We start from the raw sequence: 23,355 nt of genomic DNA on the forward strand, positions 1-23,355 counted from the left end.
TACCTGTACCAAGTTGTAAACTTATTTACCTCAATGCCTGTCAGTAACTTATCTGTAACTAATTTGGATATGTTTAAAGGAAGACCCTCCATTTCCTAAAACCCAAAATGTACATACACTCATGTAGTTAAAGGATGTCTTATCTGAAGTTAATATCCAAGCTATTCTTCCTCTCATACATGGCTGTGAAGGAAAGATGATAGTTGGGGTGATCGCAGGGAGATCATGGAACACAAGTAGGTTTTTTGGGCAGTGAAGCAGCCCAAGAGGAGATAAAAATTATGTGAATCTTGTTTTAATCTGACCAAATATAAATTATACTGAAAGCAGACTGAAATCCATCTTTGAATAAGATGAAGCTTGTTATCTTGGAAAGTGTATATTTGCATCACATATGTTACTGTGGCAACAACAAAAAGTGGCTGAAAGTGAGACATCTTGCAGAAAAGAATCCAAGAATAATTTCAATTGAAAAGTGAGAAAAAGAATGCGAAACCAGAAATACAATCACAGGCTCTTATGTAAGTACTTCAAAGGAGGAGATGGCTTCACTGCCTGCTGTAAATTCGGTATATTCTATGTATTAAATACACAGACAACATATCTACAGATCTTTACTGGCAGGGAATTATCCAAGAATCATGTTCCACATCTGAATTTGTGAAGACAAGTCTATGCTTAAGTTCATGGTCTGAATCTTCACAGCCAATACAAAGAGCTTAGCTCTGAAACTGCGTGCTCCCCTTGTACTGTACACCAAGTCCAGTGCAGATACCAGAACAGTGATGGCCCCTCTAGTACTGGGTGGAACAAAATGATCTACTGTGAAGAGCTCAATATCTATCCTGGCTCCCTACATTTTCTCCAATAATAATGCCTTATAGATTCCCACTGCCTTGCCATTGCAATATCTATCTTTCTCTTGGAAGAAAGGAATTCCATATTTCCTGGAAAGCAGGAAAGAGAAAGCAATTCCCTGACAACTCTATTTACTCAGATAAAATGCAGATATAAAAAATTGATTAGAAGTTTGAAATGTTAGCATAAATCCCCCTATTTTAGTGGGATCAGTGGGTAGAATGCACATGTAATTCAAGAAATTTAGTATGTATAATTCACAAGGTTTCAAAGTGAGGAAATGGGATGTGAGTCATTCTTGGAGAACAGAGCATGTAGAATGAGATATAAAGGAAAGGGAGTCCTTTCAACTTTTTTTTTTTTTTTTTTTTTCTTTTTTTTCCCTGTATATTACATATTGCCTGAAAAAAGCATTCTGTTCCTGGAAGGATATTAATTTTGACCAAGTAACTTCATCTTGGTAGGACACATATTATTTTCATTATTTTGTTGGATATTTTTCTTGATTTATATATTTCCTTGAGGATTGTCTGGATATTCAAGACTCATTTAGAAGACAAAGGACCATAACCAATAAAAAACTGAGCTGTTTTTTATTTCCTATATGTAGACTGCTCCAAAATAATGTTCCCTGTCTTTTTAGGAGTCCTGATGGACAACAGATTGGTCATGAGCCAGCAGGTGCCCTTGTGGCTAAGAAGGCCAATGGAGTACACTGAAAAGGTTGTGGCCAGCAGTATGAGAGAGCTGATCCTTCCCCTCTATTTAGCCCTTCTGAGGCTGTATCCAATTCTGGGCTCCTCCAGTAAACAAACACAGGGAACTTCCAGAGAGAGTTGAGGGGAAGGCCACAAAGATGATCAAGGTCTGGAGCATCACCCTTATGAGGAAAGGTTGAGAGACTTGCGACTGTTCAGCCTGGATAAAAGAAGATTGAGAGGGAATCTTATCAATGTTTTTAAGTATCTAAAGGGCAGAAGTCAAGTTGATGGAGCCAGGCTCTTTTCAGTGATGTCTAGTGACAGAACAAGGGGCAAATTGGAACACAGGAAGTTCCATATAAACATGAGGAAAAAATTCTTTACACTGAGGATCACAGTGCACTGGAACAGGCTGCCCATGGAGATCTTCTCTGGAGATATTCAGGACCCACTTGGACACTTTCCTGTCCAAGCTGCTAAAAGGAACCTTGTTTAGCAGACAGTTGAACCTAATGATCTCCAGAGCTCCCTGCCAACTCCTATGATCCTGTGATTCTGTGAATCAGTGGATTTTTTTGTACCAAAGATTTCAGGAAGAAAACTTTCCAGTTTTCAGACATTAGTAATGTACACACTGCAAGTGAAAAGATTGATTTGCATGCTTAACTTAATCAGGTGAATAGAACTGTTCAGTATGTGCATGTGTGTTTGCAGGATGAAAGCCCAAAAACCCAGTCTTAGTCTCTGTAGAATTAGGAAGGGCTTTACCAATTATTTCAGGAGGTGTAGGATCATGACATTACATATGAACGAGAATTGATGGTTTAGAGACATGATTGTTTTCAAAGCAACTGTTTTGTACACAGCCAATTTGTCCAATTCCCCAGGGTCTGTTACTAAGTCCCAGTATTCCCCATCTTAACTGGAAAAGATACACACTGCTTCACCCTTATAAGAAGCTGTGAAATTAGGCATTTATTTTAGGAGGCAAGTAATGGAAAAGAATGAGTTCAAAAGTGCTCGAGAATAATTCCTAATATAAATGAAAAATGAAGTAAAAAACATAACTTGGAGGTTGTATTCTTTTTTTTTTTTTTTTTTTTTTTTTTTTTTTTTTTTTTTTAAGAGAGAGAAATATAATTAATTTAAACATGCAGTGAGAAACAATCTAGTTCAAATTCCAAGCTTGCAAACAGTCTTTACCTGCCTTGTGTAGTATAGTCTTTACCATAGTTTCTCTTATGTGCTCCTGTTGGTCCCTTTTCCTTCCCTTAAAGTTAAAAACAAATGAGGGGAGGGGTGGGGAAAGGGGTGATAAAAGAAGAAGAGGAGAGGAGAGGAGAGGAGAGGAGAGGAGAGGAGAGGAGAGGAGAGGAGAGGAGAGGAGAGGAGAGGAGAGGAGAGGAGAGGAGAGGAGAGGAGAGGAGAGGAGAGGAGAGGAGAGGAGAGGAGAGGAGAGGAGAGGAGAGGAGAGGAGAGGAGAGGAGAGGAGAGGAGAGGAGAGGAGAGGAGAGGAGAGGAGAGGCAATTTTCAGAAGAAAAAAAAAAAAAAAAAAATGTAGACACCAAACCTTTTTTCTTGCCATGTAACTGATTTTTGGTGTGCATACAGTTTACTTTGCCACCCAGGATCAGGTCACACCTATGCATTTCAAAATCCATTCATTTGCTACCTTAATTTATTTGCCATTTGTGTTATCACAGATGTACCAAAGTGATAAGCACTCTGATCTGGAATTCAAAAGAAACCACTGCTTTCCTTTTGAAAACAGTAGATGGCAGAAAGGCTGTGATGGTGTTTATTACCAAGACTGAAGAATAATCTCTAAGTTTTTCCTAAAATGGGCCAACAAAGGCAAATTTAATTAGGCATTGCCATTTTCATAAAATATGCAGTAGGTACTTTCAGTGACTCATGGAGAGTCACAGATGTCTATTACAAAAACATCCATCAGCCTCCTGTCATGCAGCTTCTTTAGATGGTCATAGCAGGGAGGTACTTTTAAATATTCCTTACCCTTACATAAATGTCTACCTTGTTCCTCTTATTTTCTTTTCCTTTTCTGCAGCTACCAATTTTTCCTCTTCCTCATATTTAGTATTCCCTATCCTGCTTTTAAGTTTATCTATCTCCTCTGTTCCCCCAAGCCTATATAGTCAGTGTCCTTTTCGTCACATTGCCAGCATCCTCCACCATACCTCCTGCTCACTGTCTCTTGCGCTGCCTGCCTGCCCATCCCCTCTGTTGGCAGCAGCCCCAGACTCCTCTCTCCTCTCACTATTCAGCAGCGAGGCACTGCCACCTGCAGAGAGCAGTTTTGACAGTGACAACTGCACAAGAAATGGGAAACAGTAAAATATATCTAACTATAGAAGGAGCAGCAGCAACATAGATTTTCAAGGTTGTTTTATTATTATTATTATTATTATTATTATTATTATTATTATTATTATTATTATTATTTTGGAGTAGAAATTACTTTTCATACATTTTCTTAAATCTATCCTTACTTAATACAAGGTAAAGTCTTGTATTAAAGGTTGCCTGTTTAAACAGAGTGTTCTCTTGAAATGTGCATTGTGATACAAGCTGAAGTCTTGTTTGTTAAAGTTACAAAGTTATGTGAAAGTCTGGCCAGGCTATGAATGGATCACTGGACATTAATTTGCAATCTGAGTGAACACAATTTATCCCCTTCTGATGTGCTGCCAGCTATCGCAAGTGGCAGTGCTTGGTTATGCCTGATTTAGCATCTACACATTTACAGAAAAAACAAACCTGCACCCTCGTTTTAGATGCTGTCCTACCAGTGAAAATTGTGATTCCAATATATTTGCAGGAGTCAATAAGATGCACTTCTATTTAAATGAATTTTCTTTTGGAGGCTATTTAGAGACTACTGTCATTTAAAGGAGCATTCAACTTTGAGCACTGCAGATCTGTACTTATAAGCTAAATGTTCTCTCTGGAATTGAAGCTAACTGCCATGGTGTACCTGTTCACACTACCAAACTTTCTTGATCTTCAGAGTACGATGGCCATAGTCATGTATCATACTGGGAAGATCATTGCTGACTCCTGAATATTCCAAGCATTGCTTGTGAAAGCGTTCATTATCCTGGGACCATGACAAGCCTGTTCTAAAACTGAGAAGTTTAGACAATGGAGTTGTAGTTCTAGAAATATTTGTTAGATTTTTTTTAATTTTTTTAAAATTTTTTTTATTTTTTTATTATTTTTTTTTTTTTCATACACTTGAAGCAGCTTTTTATCATTCAACTCTTTGGAGCGAAATCTGAATGCTTCCAAAGTATTTGTTTCAGTCTGTGATTTATTTCCTCTCTGAAGATCTAATGCCCTTCTCAAGGCTATCTTGCTCTGCTCAAATGTGCAGACAGCTCCACATCTCCTTCTCCACTGTGGATCCAATCTAGTAGTGGTTTGATTTTTATTCTGAGACAGAGAACATAACCCTTGTTAAAGATATTCAAAGAAAAATGATCCCTCTCACCCTTTCTATCCTATACTTTTACGGATTAAGTGCACCACAGATGCCAGCTACTACAGCAAGAGAGTTTGTATACGTGAGTGAACAACACGTCTTCTGTGCTGTGAACTGCTTTGCCACATCAGAGCCTAGACCTGGACCTGTAGCAGATTTTCCATCAGTTATATCTCTGAGAACTCATTGGGCACATCTGGATACAGAAGTTTTTTCATGAAGGGGTACGAGAGTAGATATGAATAGCTGTTTCCAGTGATGGACAATTAATGGACAGGGCAAGGGTCAATGACAGCACTGAAGAAACAGACAGCTGTGTCTTCTCTTCTCCAAATAATGGATGTCAGAGAGTAACAGCTGTGGAGGGAAAAGAAGACAACTTGTCAGGACTTAAACCATGAACTTCACTAACTCAGCTCATAAGGATTTCACATTAGACTTTAAACAGATGAAAACACCTTGTTAACTGACATATTTATGAAAATTACCAACAACTGTCAAAATATACATTTTTCTTTCATTGTCTCAGGATTGCTAAGAAATATGGAAAACCATTTGCTGTAACTGAATTATCACTATAAATCAATTCAGTCTGAATTCACTTATATTTTGCTTGTGAGATACAGAGGATTCTCCAGGTTAAAAATATTTTGTCTGACAGGAAGGTTCACAAATAGAAAAGGTGGAATTTCCTATACCTGTGGGGATGTCCCACAGAAATAGAGACTTGCTATTGTGATACTCATTTACAAGAAGGGTTAGAAAAACGATCCATGAAACTACAGGCCCGTCAGCCTGACCCTGGTGCCAGGGAAGGTTATGGAACAGATCATCTTGAGTGTGATCACACAGAGTGTGTGGGTCAAACCATAGATTAGGCCTAGCCAGCATGGGTTCGTGAAATGCATGTCCTGCTTGATCAACCTCATCTCCTACTACAGTTAGGTGACCAACCCTCTGAACAAGGGAAAGGTTGTGAATGTAATCTACTAGGACTTTAGAAAAGTTTCCACAGTGTTCTGATGGGTAACCTGGCAGTTCAAGGCTTGAAAAAGTGTGTTCTTCACTGGGCAAAAAAACTGGCTGGAGAGCTGAGTCCAGTGAGTGGTGGTGAATGGAAATGGAGTTAAATCCAGCTGAAGACTGGTCATGAATGGTGTTCCTCGGGGACTGGTATTGGAGCTGGCCCTGTTTAACATCTTTACTGATGATCTGGACTAGCAGATTGAGCATACCCTGAGTAAGACTGTGTAAGTCTGCAGATGACACCAAGCTGGGAGGAAGTGTCTACCTTCCTGGGGATAGGAAGACCCCATAGAAGAATCTGGACAGGCCGGAAAGCTGAGCTGAGACCAACTGTATGAGCTTCAGAAAGATCAAGTGACTTCTGACTTTGTTCAAAACAATCCCATATAATGCTATAAGCATGCTGCAGTGTGGCTGGAAAGTTGCAAAAAAGAGAAAAAGGACCTCAGGATGTTACTGATAATCAGCTGAACGTGAGCCAGCAATGTGTCCAAATGGCCATAAAGTTCAACAGCATCCTGGTTTGTATCAGAAATTATGTAGTTAGCAGGGCGAGAGAGGTGATCATCCCCACGTACTTATCTCTGGTGAGGTGGATCCTTGAGTACTGCTTTCAGTCTTAGGATTCTTGCTACAAGAAAGACATTGAGGTCCTGGGGTGTGTCCAGAGGACAGTGAACCTGGTGAGGGGTCTGGAGCACATCTGGAGGCTGAGATATCTGGGATTTTTTAGTCTGGAGAAGACTCAAGGGAGACCTTATCACTCTCTACAATTACCTGAAAGGAGATTGTGGCAAGGTGGGAGTCAGCCTCTTTTCCCATGTATCTAGCGACAGGGAAAGAGGTAATGGCCGCAAGTTGTGCCAGGAGAGGTTCAGGTTCGATATTAGGAAAAAAGAATCTTCTCAGAAAGAAAGGCCAGATATAGGAATGGGCTGCCCATGGAGGTGGTGGGCTCACTATCCGTGGAGATTTTCAAGAAAAATGGAGATGTGGCGCTGAGGGACATGGTTTAGTGAGCATGGTAGTGATGCACTAATGGTTGAACTGGGTATTCTTAGATATATATATATATATTTTTTTTTTCCCAGTCTTAATGACTCTATGATTCTATTAAACAAGGCTAGATCTAGTACTGACTCCTGAGGAATACTGCTAGGTACGTGCCTCCAGGTATGCTCTGCGCCAATAATCACAATCCTTGAAGCTCTGTCAGTCAGTCTATTCTCAGTCCACCTCACTGCCCACTCATTTATCCCACACTTCCTAAGTTTATCATGCTTCTTAGGCTTAACTCCTGTTATGTGTACAGTGTCTTTATCTCACTGTCATTGTTCAGTGAAGCGGAAGTTGAAGCAATATATAAATGCATGCACAGTAGTCCAGGCCATAGTCATTTACTGTGTTCTGGAAAAAGTATTATGTAATGTCTGATCAAGAACTATGCAGCTGCTGAAGATAAGATTTCTCCTTAAAAAATAGTAAGAAATGACTGTAGAGTACCTAAGCTGAGTTACCTAATCTACCCATCGGTGAGGAGACTGGAGACCTGACAAATCCCAGTTCACTGCTCTTATTTCTGCCATGCTACCCAGTGAATCCCCTTAATTCTCTGACCTCAGGTTGTCTCCTCCATAGTCACCGTGCTGCACTCTTACTCATTTAAGTACTCTTACACATTCAAGTAGCAAGCTAACATGGTACGCTCCCTTACAGGTGCACTGCTGTAAATCAGGAGCAAGATCACAGAAGCTGGTGGGTTAGTATCTATATATAAACAGCATAAACCAAAACAGGCTCAAACAAGAGCAAAAACTTTGACCAGATTTTTAAATCTATGTGGAATGACAGATTAACAGACTTAATTACAAAGTATTCAAGGCATGAACTATTTCTTTTTTTTTTTTTTTTTTCTTCAGTATTCCACATACTGAGACTGGAGCCTCTGAAGTGTGAATAATCATATGCCTATTATAAGACATAACATTTATAACATTTTCATTTTTAAACATGAAAAACAATGTTGTCAGTAAAGCATAAATACATATTTTGAAATAGACAGCTTACCCACCTGAACTTTGTAAATGCAGAGGGTGAAAGCTCACTTCCTAGAACTATAGAGAACATGTATTATCAAACCTATCATAGCCAGTGTAGTGCTGGCACAGAACAGTTGTGGGGTTTTTCACTCTTTTCCTGCATGTTCAACACTTTGGAAATTTTCCTCTCAGAGTTTCACTGCTATCTGTGTGTGGATGATACAGGAACTTTCCATATGCTCAAATAACTTAAATAAACTCCTCAGCCATTTGAATTGTGGGTGTTACTGTTTAAGTGGAAGAAAAGAAAATGGAGGGGAAGTGACAGATGTTTTTACTCAGCAGCGTGCTCCCATGATTTTAATAAAGATTTTGATATATAAATAGTCCTTGCAAGGCTAAATATTTTTCATGTGGTATTCAGCTGTAACTTTTTATTTTTTATATTTTTTTTTAGAATGAAATTCAAGTGGAAAAAATACCTGATGTGGTATTATTATACATGTATAAGTGTCTTTATGTTTCTATAAAAGTATATGGTTCTTTAAAATTACAATCAAAATAGAGTAAGAATTAAATGACATTAAAAGATAGGAAGTTATATTAGCAAATATTTGCAAATATCCTTACAGACTCCATATGTTTACAGCAGTCAGATAACCCCACCTGTATGAGACAGAAAAATTAACTTCTGTGCAGAGAGGTAGTACATATTTAACCATAACATTAGTTCCATTCAGGCCTCAAGTGCATATCCTGAGAACGATCCTTCTATATGAGAAGATTAAATATAATTACTCAAAAAATGAAGTTGTTTTAGTTTACAAGTTTTTATCAGTTAATCACAGAATCATAGAATGGTTTGTGCTAAAAGAGACCTTAAAGATCTAGCTCCAGATCCCTTGCTATAGGCACAGACACTTTCTCTTAGATCAAGTTGCCCAAAGCCCTGGAACTGAATACTTCCAAGGATGGAAATTCTACAATTTCTATGGGCAACCTGTTCCAGTCCCTCACTATCCTCATTGTGAATTTCTTCCTTATATCTAATCTAAATCTAACTTCTTTCATCTGAAAACTGTTATCCTTTACTGTATCACTATGGAGTCTCTCATCATCTTTTCTGTAGGTCCTACCTGTGCTCCGGTAGGCCACATAATAGGTTTCCCTGGAGCCTTCTGCTCTCCATGCTGAGCAACCACATCTCCCTCAACTTTTCTTCATGGAAGATATGTTCCAGTCATCTGATTATCCTCTCATCCTGCTCTAACAGGTCCTTTTCTTTCTTATGCCACAGTCCCCAGAGCTGAATGCAGTATTCCAGGTAGAGTCCCACAAGAGTAGAGTAGAGGTGGGAGTTTCTTGAACTTAGCATCAAAGCTGAAGAGCTGAATTCAGCACAGGAGCTAGGAACAGACTTATGGTTGTCCTTCTTCAGCAGAATATTTAGTTAACATAGGAGAGTAAACATATATTGAAAGTGCTTTGCTTAGTGAAATATTATTAATTCTCAACTGCCTACAGAGATGACATCATGGTAAGGCCCATCATGCATGGATGCACAAGGTTTTTTGCAGATCACTGAGAGGACTGCCCAAAAATAGAGAGGACAAGGTTTAATCTGTAGATCCCAAGTCTTGCTCTAAAATGAATGTGCTCTACATCTGAGTACATCCTTAAGCATTTCCCCAGTACTACACTCTTGGTAATATATTTATGTTCATGGCTTTTTTAATGCATCCTTAAGCCTAGAATCTCCCAGAAGAGGTAGACTGGCAATTTTCACTTTGCCATTTCTGCAAGTCCCACTTGACTTGCACCAGTTCTGGGATGAACCTTTAGCTTCACAGTGAACTGGAGAAGGATTCAATCTGATGAAAAATTGATTGTTATTATTTGGTACACTGATTTTGAGCTGGGCAACTGCTCTGAGTTGTTTTGCTAAGTTAGTCAAGCTAACTTAAAGCCAGGTGAAAGAGAGTTTTCCTTTGTTTCTCAGGTAGCAAAAGAGAATGTCAGAACTATCCTTTCATCCATATTCTTGCTGTGAAAGTCAGCCCACAGACTTTCAGCACAGAAGGTTAGCTCTGTTGTAGCATGTGGCTAGAACTGTGTAGGAAATGGACCAAAAATTTAGATGCATATGCCTACACTGTTGCATTTATCCATCATATTTCCAGTTCCAATATTAGCATGGGAAGATCAAACTCAGTTCTGCCTGTACCTGCTAATGTACACCTACACATAGTTTCTGTGCATCTGCTCTTTGTCTGGGAACTTGGGAAAAGCAGTATTGCCTTATATGACAGAGAAACATTCTGACAACAAATGCTTTCACAGCTTGTGAGGTTTTCAAGCACTGAAGTAAAATGCACCAGTCATGCTTCTTGGGTGGCTATACAAAAAATACGAATATTGTTCCCAATTAGGAAATGATGGATAATGAGAAGAAAAGACTTACACTTTAGTGTCCTGTTCTATAATTTCATTTTAAGATTAGTCATGTTTTAAAGTGGTTTCTTTAAGTGTAGGTCTCTGTTTTATCTTCATATGGTTAACTAGTTTTATTATTTCATCAAAGAATACTGTAATATTTTTGAATACAGACAGAATGGCCTAGGGAATTTGATCTTTCAAAAGTTTTGTTGAGTAACGTGATTTAACATGGATTTATTTTAGGCATGCTGATGCAATGCTTCATATATAGTAATGAGACTGCTAAGGAATCTTAGTTTAAACAAAAGTAAATCACAAAATAAAAAATAAATACTACTATTCTTCGTGTCCAGTTTGTGTCCAATACACTTCTAGCAGTTCTGATTTATACTGAGAATACAGAATGGACCTCTTTCTCTCTATGCTTACTAGTATTTTTGAATATTTATTTAAATAATTTTATTTTAGATGGGAGTTTATGTATCTTGAACAAAATTTTACTAAAATGCCACTTTCAATATGGAGATCAAATGCCTTTTTTTTCATTTACAAATGTGATATTGTTTCTGTTTAGAAAGAAAAGCACATTGAAGTCATTATTGGAACCAGATTTCCCAAGTGCTTTTTAAATAAACTGTATGAGACACTTTGATCTATTTAGCTGATTGATATCACAGTTCCATGCATATGTCCTTCTCAATTTTATTGAAAGCCCATTATTGTTTCAGATCATGTATTGTATTGCCAGTATGTTTGGTTGCTAGAAGGCCAATTGTAAAGGGCCTGCAAGCTAAAAAAATATATAAAAAGCTGTCTAACATTGACTGAAATATTTTACACTCATAAAACTAAAAAATAGTCTTTTACTTCCTTTTTTGTCTGACTTCTGAATAGAACTATTATTTAATATGGATGAGTGAGGTCAATAGAATCATAATCCTTAAAAAATATCATTTTGAGTCCAAACTTTCAGAGTCTATCCTTCATTTCCATCCTCTAAATTATTGGCTTTAGGCTGTGACTGAGTGGCAATTGCAGCTACCATATATGCTACTTCTATGTGCGTGAAAGACTGGTGCAACATTTAACCTTCTGATTTATCATTTGTGCCTAATATCATGTCACAAAACACTCACCAACCTCCTGAAGAGAGTCAGAACAATATCTACCATAATGAAGTACAGTTCCAGTGGGCGCCAAATTACATCTTAGATATTTTGTTACTTGTCCTTTATCAAGCAAATGTAAAATTGTAGTGGGGATAGTGACAGATTCTATAATTCAGCTGTCTGCTGCTTTATCACAGCTCTCAGTAGGTCTCTAATGAATATTTCCGTATGCATGTTTCTGACTGATAATCAAACTAAGAACAAGTCCTAATTGGGTTTTCCAGTGCACAGAAAAGTGCTTATATTACATTGGCAGATATCCCAACTACTGTTAAATTAAAAGAAGCACTTTTTGTTGTTGTTGTTGTTGTTGTTGTAAATGTTCATGGAGAACGGGACAGTACAACAAGATACCTAGGCATAAAGCTACCTATTACCCTAGAAATAAAGATTCTATTGAAGGGCTATCTTGTCCCAATGAAAATAAATAAAGCAATGACTGTGGGTCTGATTTTCCACAGATTCACAGCGAAGTGAACTGAAATAATTTTAGTAAAAATGGTAGAAATAGGATGAAGGTTTATATACATCATTGTCTGTCTAGTATAATGACAAATATTCAGGAAGCAAATCTGCACACCATTTCTACTCAAAGAATTTTAATGTCATTAAGGATTCAGATCTTGCAAGTGGAATGTACCTCTTTGTTAAATGTGAACAGCATTAGAGCAAATGAAAGCTTCATCAGCACACAGACATGAGAGCAAGTTAAATAGTTTCCCCATATATGGTCTGAACAATTCCCTTCAGTCAGCAGTGGGGAATTAGGTAAGTGATACAAGAAAAACCTACCATCTATTTTCCTAGAGGTTACCAAAACTGGAGACCAAGAAGAAAATGCACAGGTAGTGGAAACAGGCACAAGCAACCTGGGAGAAGGATAGGGATGTTAGCAGACTGTGTAGGGATGAATTCAAGAAAGCAAAGGCCCACCTTGAATTGGACTTAGCAAGGGGTGAAAAGAAAAATAAGAAAGGCTTCTACAGGTACATCCATCAGAAAAGGATAGTCCGTGAGGATATACTTCCCTAATGAGTAATACTGGTAGACTGGTAAAAACAGACAAGGAGAAGGCTGAGGTACTCAACAAATTTGCCCCAATCCAACTGCTCTACACATAGCCCTCAATCAGATGGTTTAGAAGGTGAGAAATGAGGGAGTGACACCCCTCCGACTGTAAACAAACCAATTTTCAACTGACTGAAGAACATGAATATCCATAAGTCTATGGGTCAGATGAGATGCATCTCAGAGTCCTGAGGGAGCTGGCTGACATAGACACCAAGACCCTCTCAGTTACATTTCAAAAGACATGGTAGTCAGAAGTCCCTAGTGAATGGAAAAAAAGGAAAAATAGCACCAATTTTTAAGAAGGGAAGAAAGGTTGGCCCAGGGAACTAACAACCTGTCAGCCCCAACTCGTTGATGGGGAAGATCACAGGGCAGATCCTTCTGGAAGCTATGCTAAAGAATTTGAAGGAGACTGAGTTGATATAGGATAACCAGCATGGCTTGACTAAGGGTATGTCCTGCCTCACCAACATTGTTTCTTTTTATGAGGGCGTAACTGCATAAGTGCACAAGGGAAGAGCCACTGATGTCATCTATCTGGATTTCAATAAGTTTTTTGACATGGTCCCCCACAGTATCCTTCTCTCCAAACTGGAAAGATGCATATTTAATGGTGAGACAATTTGATGGAGAAGGTACTGATTGAAGACTATACCTGGAGAGTGATAGTCCATGGCTCAGTGTCTGAATGGAGATGAGTGAAGAACAGTGTTCCTCAGGGGTTAGTACTAGCACAATGCTCTTTATTATCACAGAATCACAGAATTGTAGGGGTTGGAAGGGACCTCCATAGATCATCGAGGCCAACCCCCCTGCCAAAGCAGGTTCCCTACACCATGTTGCACAGGTAGACGTCCAGGTGAGTCCTGAATATCTCCAGAGAAGGAGACTCCACAACCACCCTGGGCAGCCTGTTCTAGTGCTCCGTCACCCTCACCATAAAGAAGTTCTTGAGCACATTCGTACAGTTTCTGGCTTTTTCCCCTTGTCCTGTCTCCACACACTGCTGAAAAGAGTCTGGCCTCACCACTTTGCCCCCCCCCACCTTAGATAAGACATGTTGCTTTTTACAGACACAATTTCCAGTGTCTTTATATACTTAACCCAAAGAATCTCCCCACATCTCACACCCTCCCCCTACTGTCCGTGAGTCATATTAGCTTGGGCAGCAAGATATAATGTCAGGTATATGATTCGTGCACATGTTGCTAGCCCCTGTGAGTCTTAAAGTGCTTCATCTGTTTGAGCTTAAGTGAACTCCTGACCTTCTTCAAAGAGAGAACAAGAAATTTCTCATTATATCCTTCCATGCTGAACAAGGTGGAATTAATACGCTGAGACAATGTATTTTAAAAGAATATGCTGCTTTTGAGTCCTAAATTAGGCCCCAAGCAAAATGCAACGAGAATACAACCAGAACAAAGAATAGGCACTGTCTTTCATTCAGTGCAGAACTGAAAGGTTCATTTAGTTCTTGAGACATTTTTCCTCTTCCTGTGAATTACTTTTACTGGCCATGGCTAGAGGCAAGATACAGCATAAGGCAGAGTATTCATCTGGCAAATTTGAGAGCTCTTAATTTCATATACCTGACTTCAGATTAAAGTGTTTTCTTAGAAAGATTGTTTTCTAGGCTTCCTGGACATGGATTTGGTTTCAAACGTATTGAAAATCTGAATGATGATAAAAAGAGGTAGGAACTGAATTCATTAAAGATGTTGCGGATGGTGGATGCCTTGAATGACCTTTTTGCTTATATGTTTGTACATTTATTTTTTATTCAAATACATAGATATAGAGGAAGATGCTATGGCTTTAGATTGTTACACCTGCTAAGGAGATCAATGTCACAGAGTTCAAAGTCTGCCTTACATGCCTCAAGAAGATACACAACTTCAATTGGCAGAGGCCAGAACATATCTTCTTCATAAAAATATTTATTGAAGAGCAAATATCTAATTATTGTCAAATCCACTCTGTAAGTTTGCAGTATCAGATCTTATGATTACAGACAGATGCACTTAGAATATGGAAAATGTTTCTAATTTAATTTCATTGGTGAGATAATCAGGACTGACTTTCTACTAAGGCCATGTAATCTGCAGCCTTAAGCCTTTTGTCTGTGCCATTAATGGATGGTCTTTGTTGTTTTGTTTATTTTTGTTTGTTTGTTTGTTTTGTAAAAGATATAAACCAGTACTGGAATTAAAGTTGTACTAACATGACCTTCAGAAATAAAAGACTGAGTGGAAAAAGTAAATAAATAATAATTCCATGCAATTGGTGAAAGTGTGCCCTGTTGGAAAGCTGAAGTACCTCAAAACTAATTCATCCTAATGAAATTAAAAATTGTCTTGTTGTTTAAGGTCCATTCAGATACTTCCAAGATCCAGAAGGGAATTATACATTTAAAAACTTCTAGAAAAAATACAGTTCAATTGACACAATTTTCTTCACCTCCAAAATAAGTAAATAAATAAATAACTAAATAAATAAAATCGGGGAAGAGTCGACTACAGATCATCTCATGGGACAGTGACTTAAGGAAACTTTAATCTGTGTTGCCCTCTAACATTATCAGCTTATGTGAAATAATGTCATCACTATTTAAAACAGATGTACTGAGTCCAAAGTGGATATAGATTTTTAATCAAAAAAACTCCAAGTAAGATTAGTCTCTCAAGGAGTGAAATCACTAGAGCAGTTATTAATTATGAGGATAATACAATCTTCTTATGGTTTGAGCAACCACACTGAAATTCAATATGAACTAACCCATTTGTTTAAAATGCAACTGAATAATCTTCATCTAATTGATGAATTTCTCCATTACTGTGGATATAGGGATGAAAACACTCAGAAAGATATCCTGTCTCATAAATGAAGTATCTCTTTCTGGTATTATTTACTTGACATAAGCTTCAAAGAGGATCCAGCTGAATGAAGATTTTGTTGTAGTTGATAAGGTATACATATATAGCAAGTTTTCACCTGCTATTCCAAGATGTAACCATTGCTAGACAGCTTAAGCACTCTGTACAAATACATGATCTGTAACATAAAATCAATGAATATATAAAGGATATGTTGGTCCTTTTCTTATTCAGCACATTGCATGATGTACACAAAGCAGGAATAGCTAGAAAAGCCTCACTTGAGAATATTCTGAATTTTAAGTCAATTAGCAACCAGGTTTTCACTTATTTATCCAAAGAATTCCTAAAACTTGGACGTATTTGCCCAGCTGCACAGTACAGTTAACTACAGCCACAGTGGTCTTCCCATCGTTATGTTTTGCTCCGTTACCAAGACAATTACTCTTCTGTCTTTGATGTTTTTCTCTCCTGCCTGGGATAAACATGTGCCTGACAATTTAACTTTGCTGTTGTTAGGACAGAATTATACAGCAAGCTGAGCCACCTCCCCTCAAGGGCATCCTTAACACAGGTGATTGATTCATATCTCTGTGTTTCTTGCAGAGAAAACAAGGGAAGGTAAGACCACTATAAGATATTGTCAGTTTTCTTCAATGAGTTTGGTAATTTTTCTCTCTCTTTAACAGGTGCATTACTGTCAAGTGTACAAGAAGGAAAATGGCGTGGAGGCTTGCGAAAACTGAGGGAAGATTTAAAAAACAGATAAAGACAGAAAGTGGGTGAATATCAACCCCAACGCTTTCTTCTCTCCAAAATTTATGTCATTCACTACAGCCACTACTCATTCTCCCTACTCCTTCTTTGTAGGATCAACACCCCAAAACTAATTTTGTGTAAGTGAATTTTTAGCAAAGATGAAATTCAACCCGACCCAAAGAAAAAACAAAACAAAACAAAAATCAGGGAACTTCACTCCTCTGAAGACCCTTGTGCAATACGTTGAAGAACAAAGGAAAATTTGTGCTTCTGTTAGTGGAATGCTCCCGGAAGTACTACATGTGGAAAATGGAACAAGCAGGTTGAGCTTGAAGTGGAGGCTCTTCAAAATAAAACTGGACTGAAAAATAACACTAGTTGAAGAATATACCAAGATCACTGATGAAATTACTCCCACGTAATTCTTTTCTACGTGTTTATTCCATCACAAGGACAACGGACTTAGTTTTGGAAAACAGCAGAGTAGTTTTTCACTGCCTTTAAATTAGGAACAGGCAATCTATTTTGTAAAGGCTACGCAGTCTCAACCTCAAGCTTAGCTTGACTGAGCAGTTTTTTGAAGGAGTTCATGATTTGTTGTCAGGCTCTGGTATCTTTGCTATAGCTGGTTCTTCCTCCTGAGGTGGCTTCTACAAAAATATGCACAGCTGTAAAATGATCGCATTTTGCTATATGTTTTCTTGACTTATGAAAGGTGGTAAATTATCACCAAAATTGTTTTGTTCTAGTCTAAATTGTAGGTTATAAAACAAAGATTTCATCTAGTAACAAACAAATAATAAAATCTTTCAGACAGGGAAATTTCTTATATGTTTCTATATGATTTAAATAGCTGATCTCCAGGAACGAAAACTGATCTTTCATGGCTTGCTCAGGAGAGAAGAAGTTCCGATTGCCCCCCTGAAGTAGTGCCTGGCTAAGTTACAATGGGGCCAATAACTAAATGCAATTGGGAATTTCTATTTGCAAGTAATTGTACTGAAACAACAAAACAGGAAGTTTCCAAGAAATTTCTGTTTTTAACACTAAAGCTATAAATACGCAGATGGCAACTTTGTTTGTGTTGTGAAGGTTATTCAAAGTTCTAATTTTGGCCCTCCTTTCTCATAATGGTTTAGAAAGTGGTAATTTTGCCAATGACTTAAACAGAACTGTGAGTATGGGTAGTACTGTTGGAAGACGTATTACTAAAAGTGGTTGTTCCCAACACAGAGAATAAAACCTGAGTTAGTCACCTGAGATTGCTGAAACATGGGACTGAGTCAATAATCAGTGGAGACTGAGTCAATATAATTAGTGGAGGCCAAGACATGCTATGTTTTACTCTAAAATAAACACTTTTAGTGGAAAAATTGAACATTGTCCTAGATCCACTGACTATAAAATAAGCCTTGAGTTACTACCTCTGCTTTTTAACCCCTCATTATTAATATAAAATAAGGTGATCATGAATCCTGCCAAAGGTTTCAAACTTCACCCATTGAAATTATCATATCAATTATGTATATATTTACACTGAAGTCATGTGTCATTTGCATAGTGAAACCCAACAGATTTTTAAATGGTTAACTCCTATGATACCTTCCAGAGTGTAACAGTTTCATGCTTTATCATTTTGTCTTTTATTTTTTTTAGAACTGACTCTCAGTTATTTTTTTATTTACAGCATTTAGCAAAAGGTTTTTGAATCACAGTAATATTGCTTTTAAATTCTCCTGTAAATTCACTTCTTTTATAATAAAAATAATAGTAATAATAAAATGTATCAGGAAGGCTCCCAGCTGGTGTTACTAGCAACTCTTTTGTTGATTTCATAAGAATATGCTTAAGTGACATCAGTGATTGTGAAGGAAAGCATCTAAGGATAGCAGTCTTACATAGTTAGACAATGTTACGCCACAGGGGCTGCTCCTAAATGTAATGCCTCCTATTTTAATATGTTGGTTCATATGTCAGAGGCAGTTGGTGGTACTGCAATAGAGGATGAAACTTCCTGCCAATATTTTGTTGCCTTGTGACAGGTGGCAGCAGAGGGATAGTCAGACAAAAAGATATCTGACATGGAAGTGCATATGAAGCAAAGATGTGCCATTGCGTTTCTCCATGTGGAAACATGGCATCCATTGACATTCACTGATAATTCCTGAATGTCTAGAGACACCAGACAGTGGATGTGAGCACAGTGAGATGATTTCAACAGTGGTGACAGTGACATGAAGACAAGCCATGTTCTGGACAGCCATGTACAGCTGCCACACCACAGAATGAAGAGTGTTTCAATCAGTTCATCCATGCAAATTGACAGATTATGATCAGAGAACTATGCATAGCATCAGTGTGTTGGAAATGATAGTCACAACAGTGGCTTATTACAAACTTTGGACCAAGTGGGTCATGCAAATACTCCCACAGGAACAGAAAGAACACCATATGCAAGTCCGTCAGGAGCGATGGCATTGATAGCAAGCTGAAGGTGACAGTTTCCTGGAACTCTTCCATATAGAAGTTTTTGATAGATACATATAGACTCCTTGCAGATATTTAAATAGACTTACTTACATATCGCTAAAATTAATAAATCTGTTAATCTCAGATTTGCTTAGAAACGGCACATATACTCTTTCTGTAAAGTCATTAGCACTTTTTAAACTTAATTAGGCAGGACTGAGTATTTCAATTTGTAGCTACTATGATTTTTGCATCTGTATGGTAATGCTGCAAATTTGCAATGGGAAAATTAATCTTTTCCAAATTGGTTGTTTGAGTTCATTTTCCTCACTTCACTGGCAGAAATAAGGGGTCTACAAAAAGAAGGGTTGAACTGTGATTCTTACTTGAGATTGATCAGAGAATGCTTGCTTTCTGTAAAAAACACAGATGTGGATGCATCTTAGCTAGGAACTCAGAAGAAATTATGCAGCCTTTCTACATTGCTTTTTCTTTCTTAATTTCATAGCTATTTTGTTATTCAAAACAAAACAAAATGATGACAAATTGTTGTGCTGTTATTTTTTCATTTTGTACTTCCCCCCCCCCCCAACCCTCAGAGCAATGGTTTGATGTTACCCAAAATGTCATACATACACAGAATCCTAACATATCAGACTTATGTTGTGACATCATCTCTCCACTGCAGCTCTCTGACAATATTTTTGATGATTTCATGGTAAGGTTAGAGAAATTAAAATACTAAAAGGTTTATCTATTTGTTTAGCAAAATACCTGATTCTGATGGATTTGTGTCTATTATCTGTTCTGTAATATTTTTCCCACTCCAAGAATTTCACTAATTTCTTTGAACGTTATTGCAATAAGCTGAAGCAAAGGGGAACCACTTTCACCACATAGGTTCTGTCACCTTACAACTTTTTTCCATGCTTGTCATACAAGTTTCAAACATTTTTTCATTTTCCATTTTCATTCATTCAATAATAAATCTATTCATATTGTTCCCTGACAGTGCAATAAGATGTACTAGAAAAGCTTCATATAAAAGAGTAAATCAGGAACAGAGAAGAATGAGCTTTTAAAATACAAATTAGAGCTTTTGCCTATCTTCAGTAGAAGCAGCATGTATCCTTGGTCCATCTGAAAACAAATTTAGGAAAGGAGAATTCAGAAAACACTTAAGAGTGGATATTACTAGTTGTTCATTTTTTCTTCTAAGTTACTTTTAATTCAACATTTGACAAAAAGCTCACAGTGAAATTTGATGAGCTCTATGCACCTAAACATTATCTGTACAACATGCAGATATCTTACATAAATAATTTTGTAAACAAATATCTCAATTTTTATTTTAGTCATGAGTAATAATAACACTCACTTTCACTGGTCAACAGCAAGTAGCTTGTAGTAGACAATAAATAGTTTATAAGTAATAATTGAGAATTTTATTCTTTTTCCAGATAAATTAGATGTGAGGTATTTGATCATTTAGATCAAACAGTAATAATCTGTTAATTATGCACAAAGCTAGAACTGTGGCTATGAGATAATAGATTTGGGGTCTAACTCAAGCTCTGTTCAACAGTGGAATTAAATTTTGCCCAAATTTGATGACTGTCACAATGGAAAAGCTATCAACTATCAGAATATCTTCCAGATATGATTGTGTACAGATCCTTCAAGCACCACCATGTCTCTGAAGCAGAAGACCATGCATTTAGTAATAAGTTACGTGTTTAACTGCAGACTGCAGTAGTTTGAAGATAATAAGATACCCTCCATCCACTGAGCAGACATTTGAAATGAATTTAGAAGTTGCTATAAATTACCAAGTTGCTGTCATTAATGATCTAATAATTTCTTTAAAATATTCCATGTGGTTTCTGGTACAGTTTTGCAATGTAAAACATCAAATTTTTCCATTTCTAAACAACCGAATCCTCCGATAGGATTTGAATATTCAAGGTGGTCGCAATGTAAACGTTAATGTAAATTAATGCAGATATTAGATAGAGGAGGAAGAAAATATGTCTCTCATTGGACAAACTGGCACATCTGAGAGAAAAAGAAGATACTGTTTGGTGTAATGTTTCTGTTGGTGCATGTGTCACTACCAATTTGAAAAAGCAAGGGTGATACAAGATCACAATAGCATAAAAATAATAACAATAACATGTAGGGTCTCTGACTTCCAATTCCTTTAGTGACTGTGAAGTACAAAAAAGGGGGTAAAACATCTTTATTGAGTCCACCTTGAAAGCTAATATTTCTCTCACCACAGTTAAATGGACTGCAAATATGCACAGGTGTGTAACACATGAATAGAGTTGACTGAACTAGTAAAGGGTGTGATGGGAGCATTGTATGCATGTTACTGTTAGCCCAAGCTGAGGAATGTCAACAATATACAAGATATTGCAGAGGCTGCAAGTTAATTAAGAGCTACAAGGTGGCCTTGTATGAAAGAACAGCTCTTATCTTTTTTTTCCTTGCTACAGAGAATTGATGTTCATTTACATATCATCTCTATCAATTATTACTAAATTATCTACTGATAGTGGAAACAACAAATTTAGTGCCAGTGAAAGGGGCAACTTCTCAAAGATTTTTGTCTTGAGAAAAATTTTAAAAGAAAGAGTTCTTTTGCATTGTAATCAGAAATATACACTGGAATGGATGAGCTGTCTTCTAAAAAACAGCAATGGGACCCAGTCCAAACTAAGGATTAGAAGAATTAACTCCAGTGTAATGATATGGGATTATACACATGAATAGTGGCAAATGAAATAGTTCCCATGTGTAAAGTTACTCACTTGCTTAACGGCAGAAGGTATATTTTCGTTTTAAACCTGACTTTAACCTTGGCATAGATCTCAAATTCTATTCTTCCTGAAATTGTAGATGTAATATAATTAGTGAAATGGGTACTTTGATGCATTTAAAATCATCCTAAAGCACCATTTCCAAAGTTTGATTACAGAGAAGTTTGAATAATCATTATAAAACAATGTTTTTATAATTTTAGCTTTTCAAAGCAACTTATCCAAGTATTTTTCAGTTTTTCACTGTAAAACAGTGGATGATTTATTCATTATTTAGATACAAGGAAAGGATCTCTGGCTCAGCTTCTATCTTATCTAGGTAATTGCACACAAAACTACTCAGTAAGCTACACATTATAAAATAATTTATTTTCATCAACATGTTTTGTTGTGGTGTTTTGTTTTTTTTTTTGTATGTTTTTTTAATTCTTTTATACATCTCTTTACAAACTATGGTTCAAAGTCCATGGAAATTAACACAGATTCTCTATTTATTTAAAGTGTAAACACTCCCATTTAAAGTACTGGAGTCTATCCCTCCCTATTTTGACCTGTTTGACCTTCAAAGTATGGGAGCTGATTACATGACTAGGTGGCCTGACTGAAACCTGGAAACTGCATTTCTTATCCACGCTGCTTATGTGACCATGGACCATTCTTTTACTCTTTTTGTGTATCAGTTCTCCATCTGAAAAATCCAAACAGCACGTACTTTCTCAGCGTCTTTCTTTTTTTCTTACACCTGCATGGGGTACAAGAAAGTTTTTCCTTAAAGAAAGAATGTCTGGTCATAACTTACACAATTTAGAACAGTCCATATAAAGACAGAAAATGATAAAGCCAAGTGGGATAATCTACTCTGCATATTTCACTGCTATAGACTGCAGAGCATTTACAAGATGCAGTTTTGTTTCTGACAGACCAAGCTGAATTCTACAGATACTTAATAAGAGAGACTAGTCTCTCATCCTGTCATTACCCAAATAACAATACTTGAATCAGAAGTTAAGTTTTTGTCCTTCCCTGTAGACAAATGAAAAAAAAAAAAGAAAAAAAGAAAAAAAATAAAGTATGTTTTTAAATACTTTCATGTATTTAAGGAATAAGGAAAATGTTGAACAAGTAAATCAAATCTTTACACCATAAGCACTAAGAGTAACTGTTCATTATGCCCCTTTCCAGTACTGAATTCATCTTGAAGATTTTTTTTTTTACAAAGCTTAGATAAATAACAATAAAAACAATTTGCCATTGTACTGTCCTAAGACTGTACTCAATTACAAACACTATTAACAACCTGAGATTAATTTCTCTCTTAATTTTCCCACCCTCTTGGATGCATTAACCAACCAGACACACAACAGTTGTTATCTCAAGCTTAAATTATAACTCTTGGTAGGGGCCCATGACACTATAATAATAGAAGTAGCAGAAATATATATCTATATATTAATGATGCTTGGGCTTTCTCTGTTTCCATTTTTCTTCTCTTCCATTTTAGTCTTTGGGAAGAGACAGCTTTCCATTCTTCCACTTGTGACAGATTGCTCTAACTTTGTGTGCCCTGATCCTTTTGGCTTTGTTTATGTTTGGTCTAAGTAACCTTTCCTCTTCTGTGAAAAGAGATTT

Source organism: Coturnix japonica, chromosome 3, assembly GCF_054131305.1.
Source record: "Coturnix japonica strain WE chromosome 3, WE-NBRP24, whole genome shotgun sequence".
Lineage (NCBI taxonomy): Eukaryota > Metazoa > Chordata > Aves > Galliformes > Phasianidae > Coturnix > Coturnix japonica.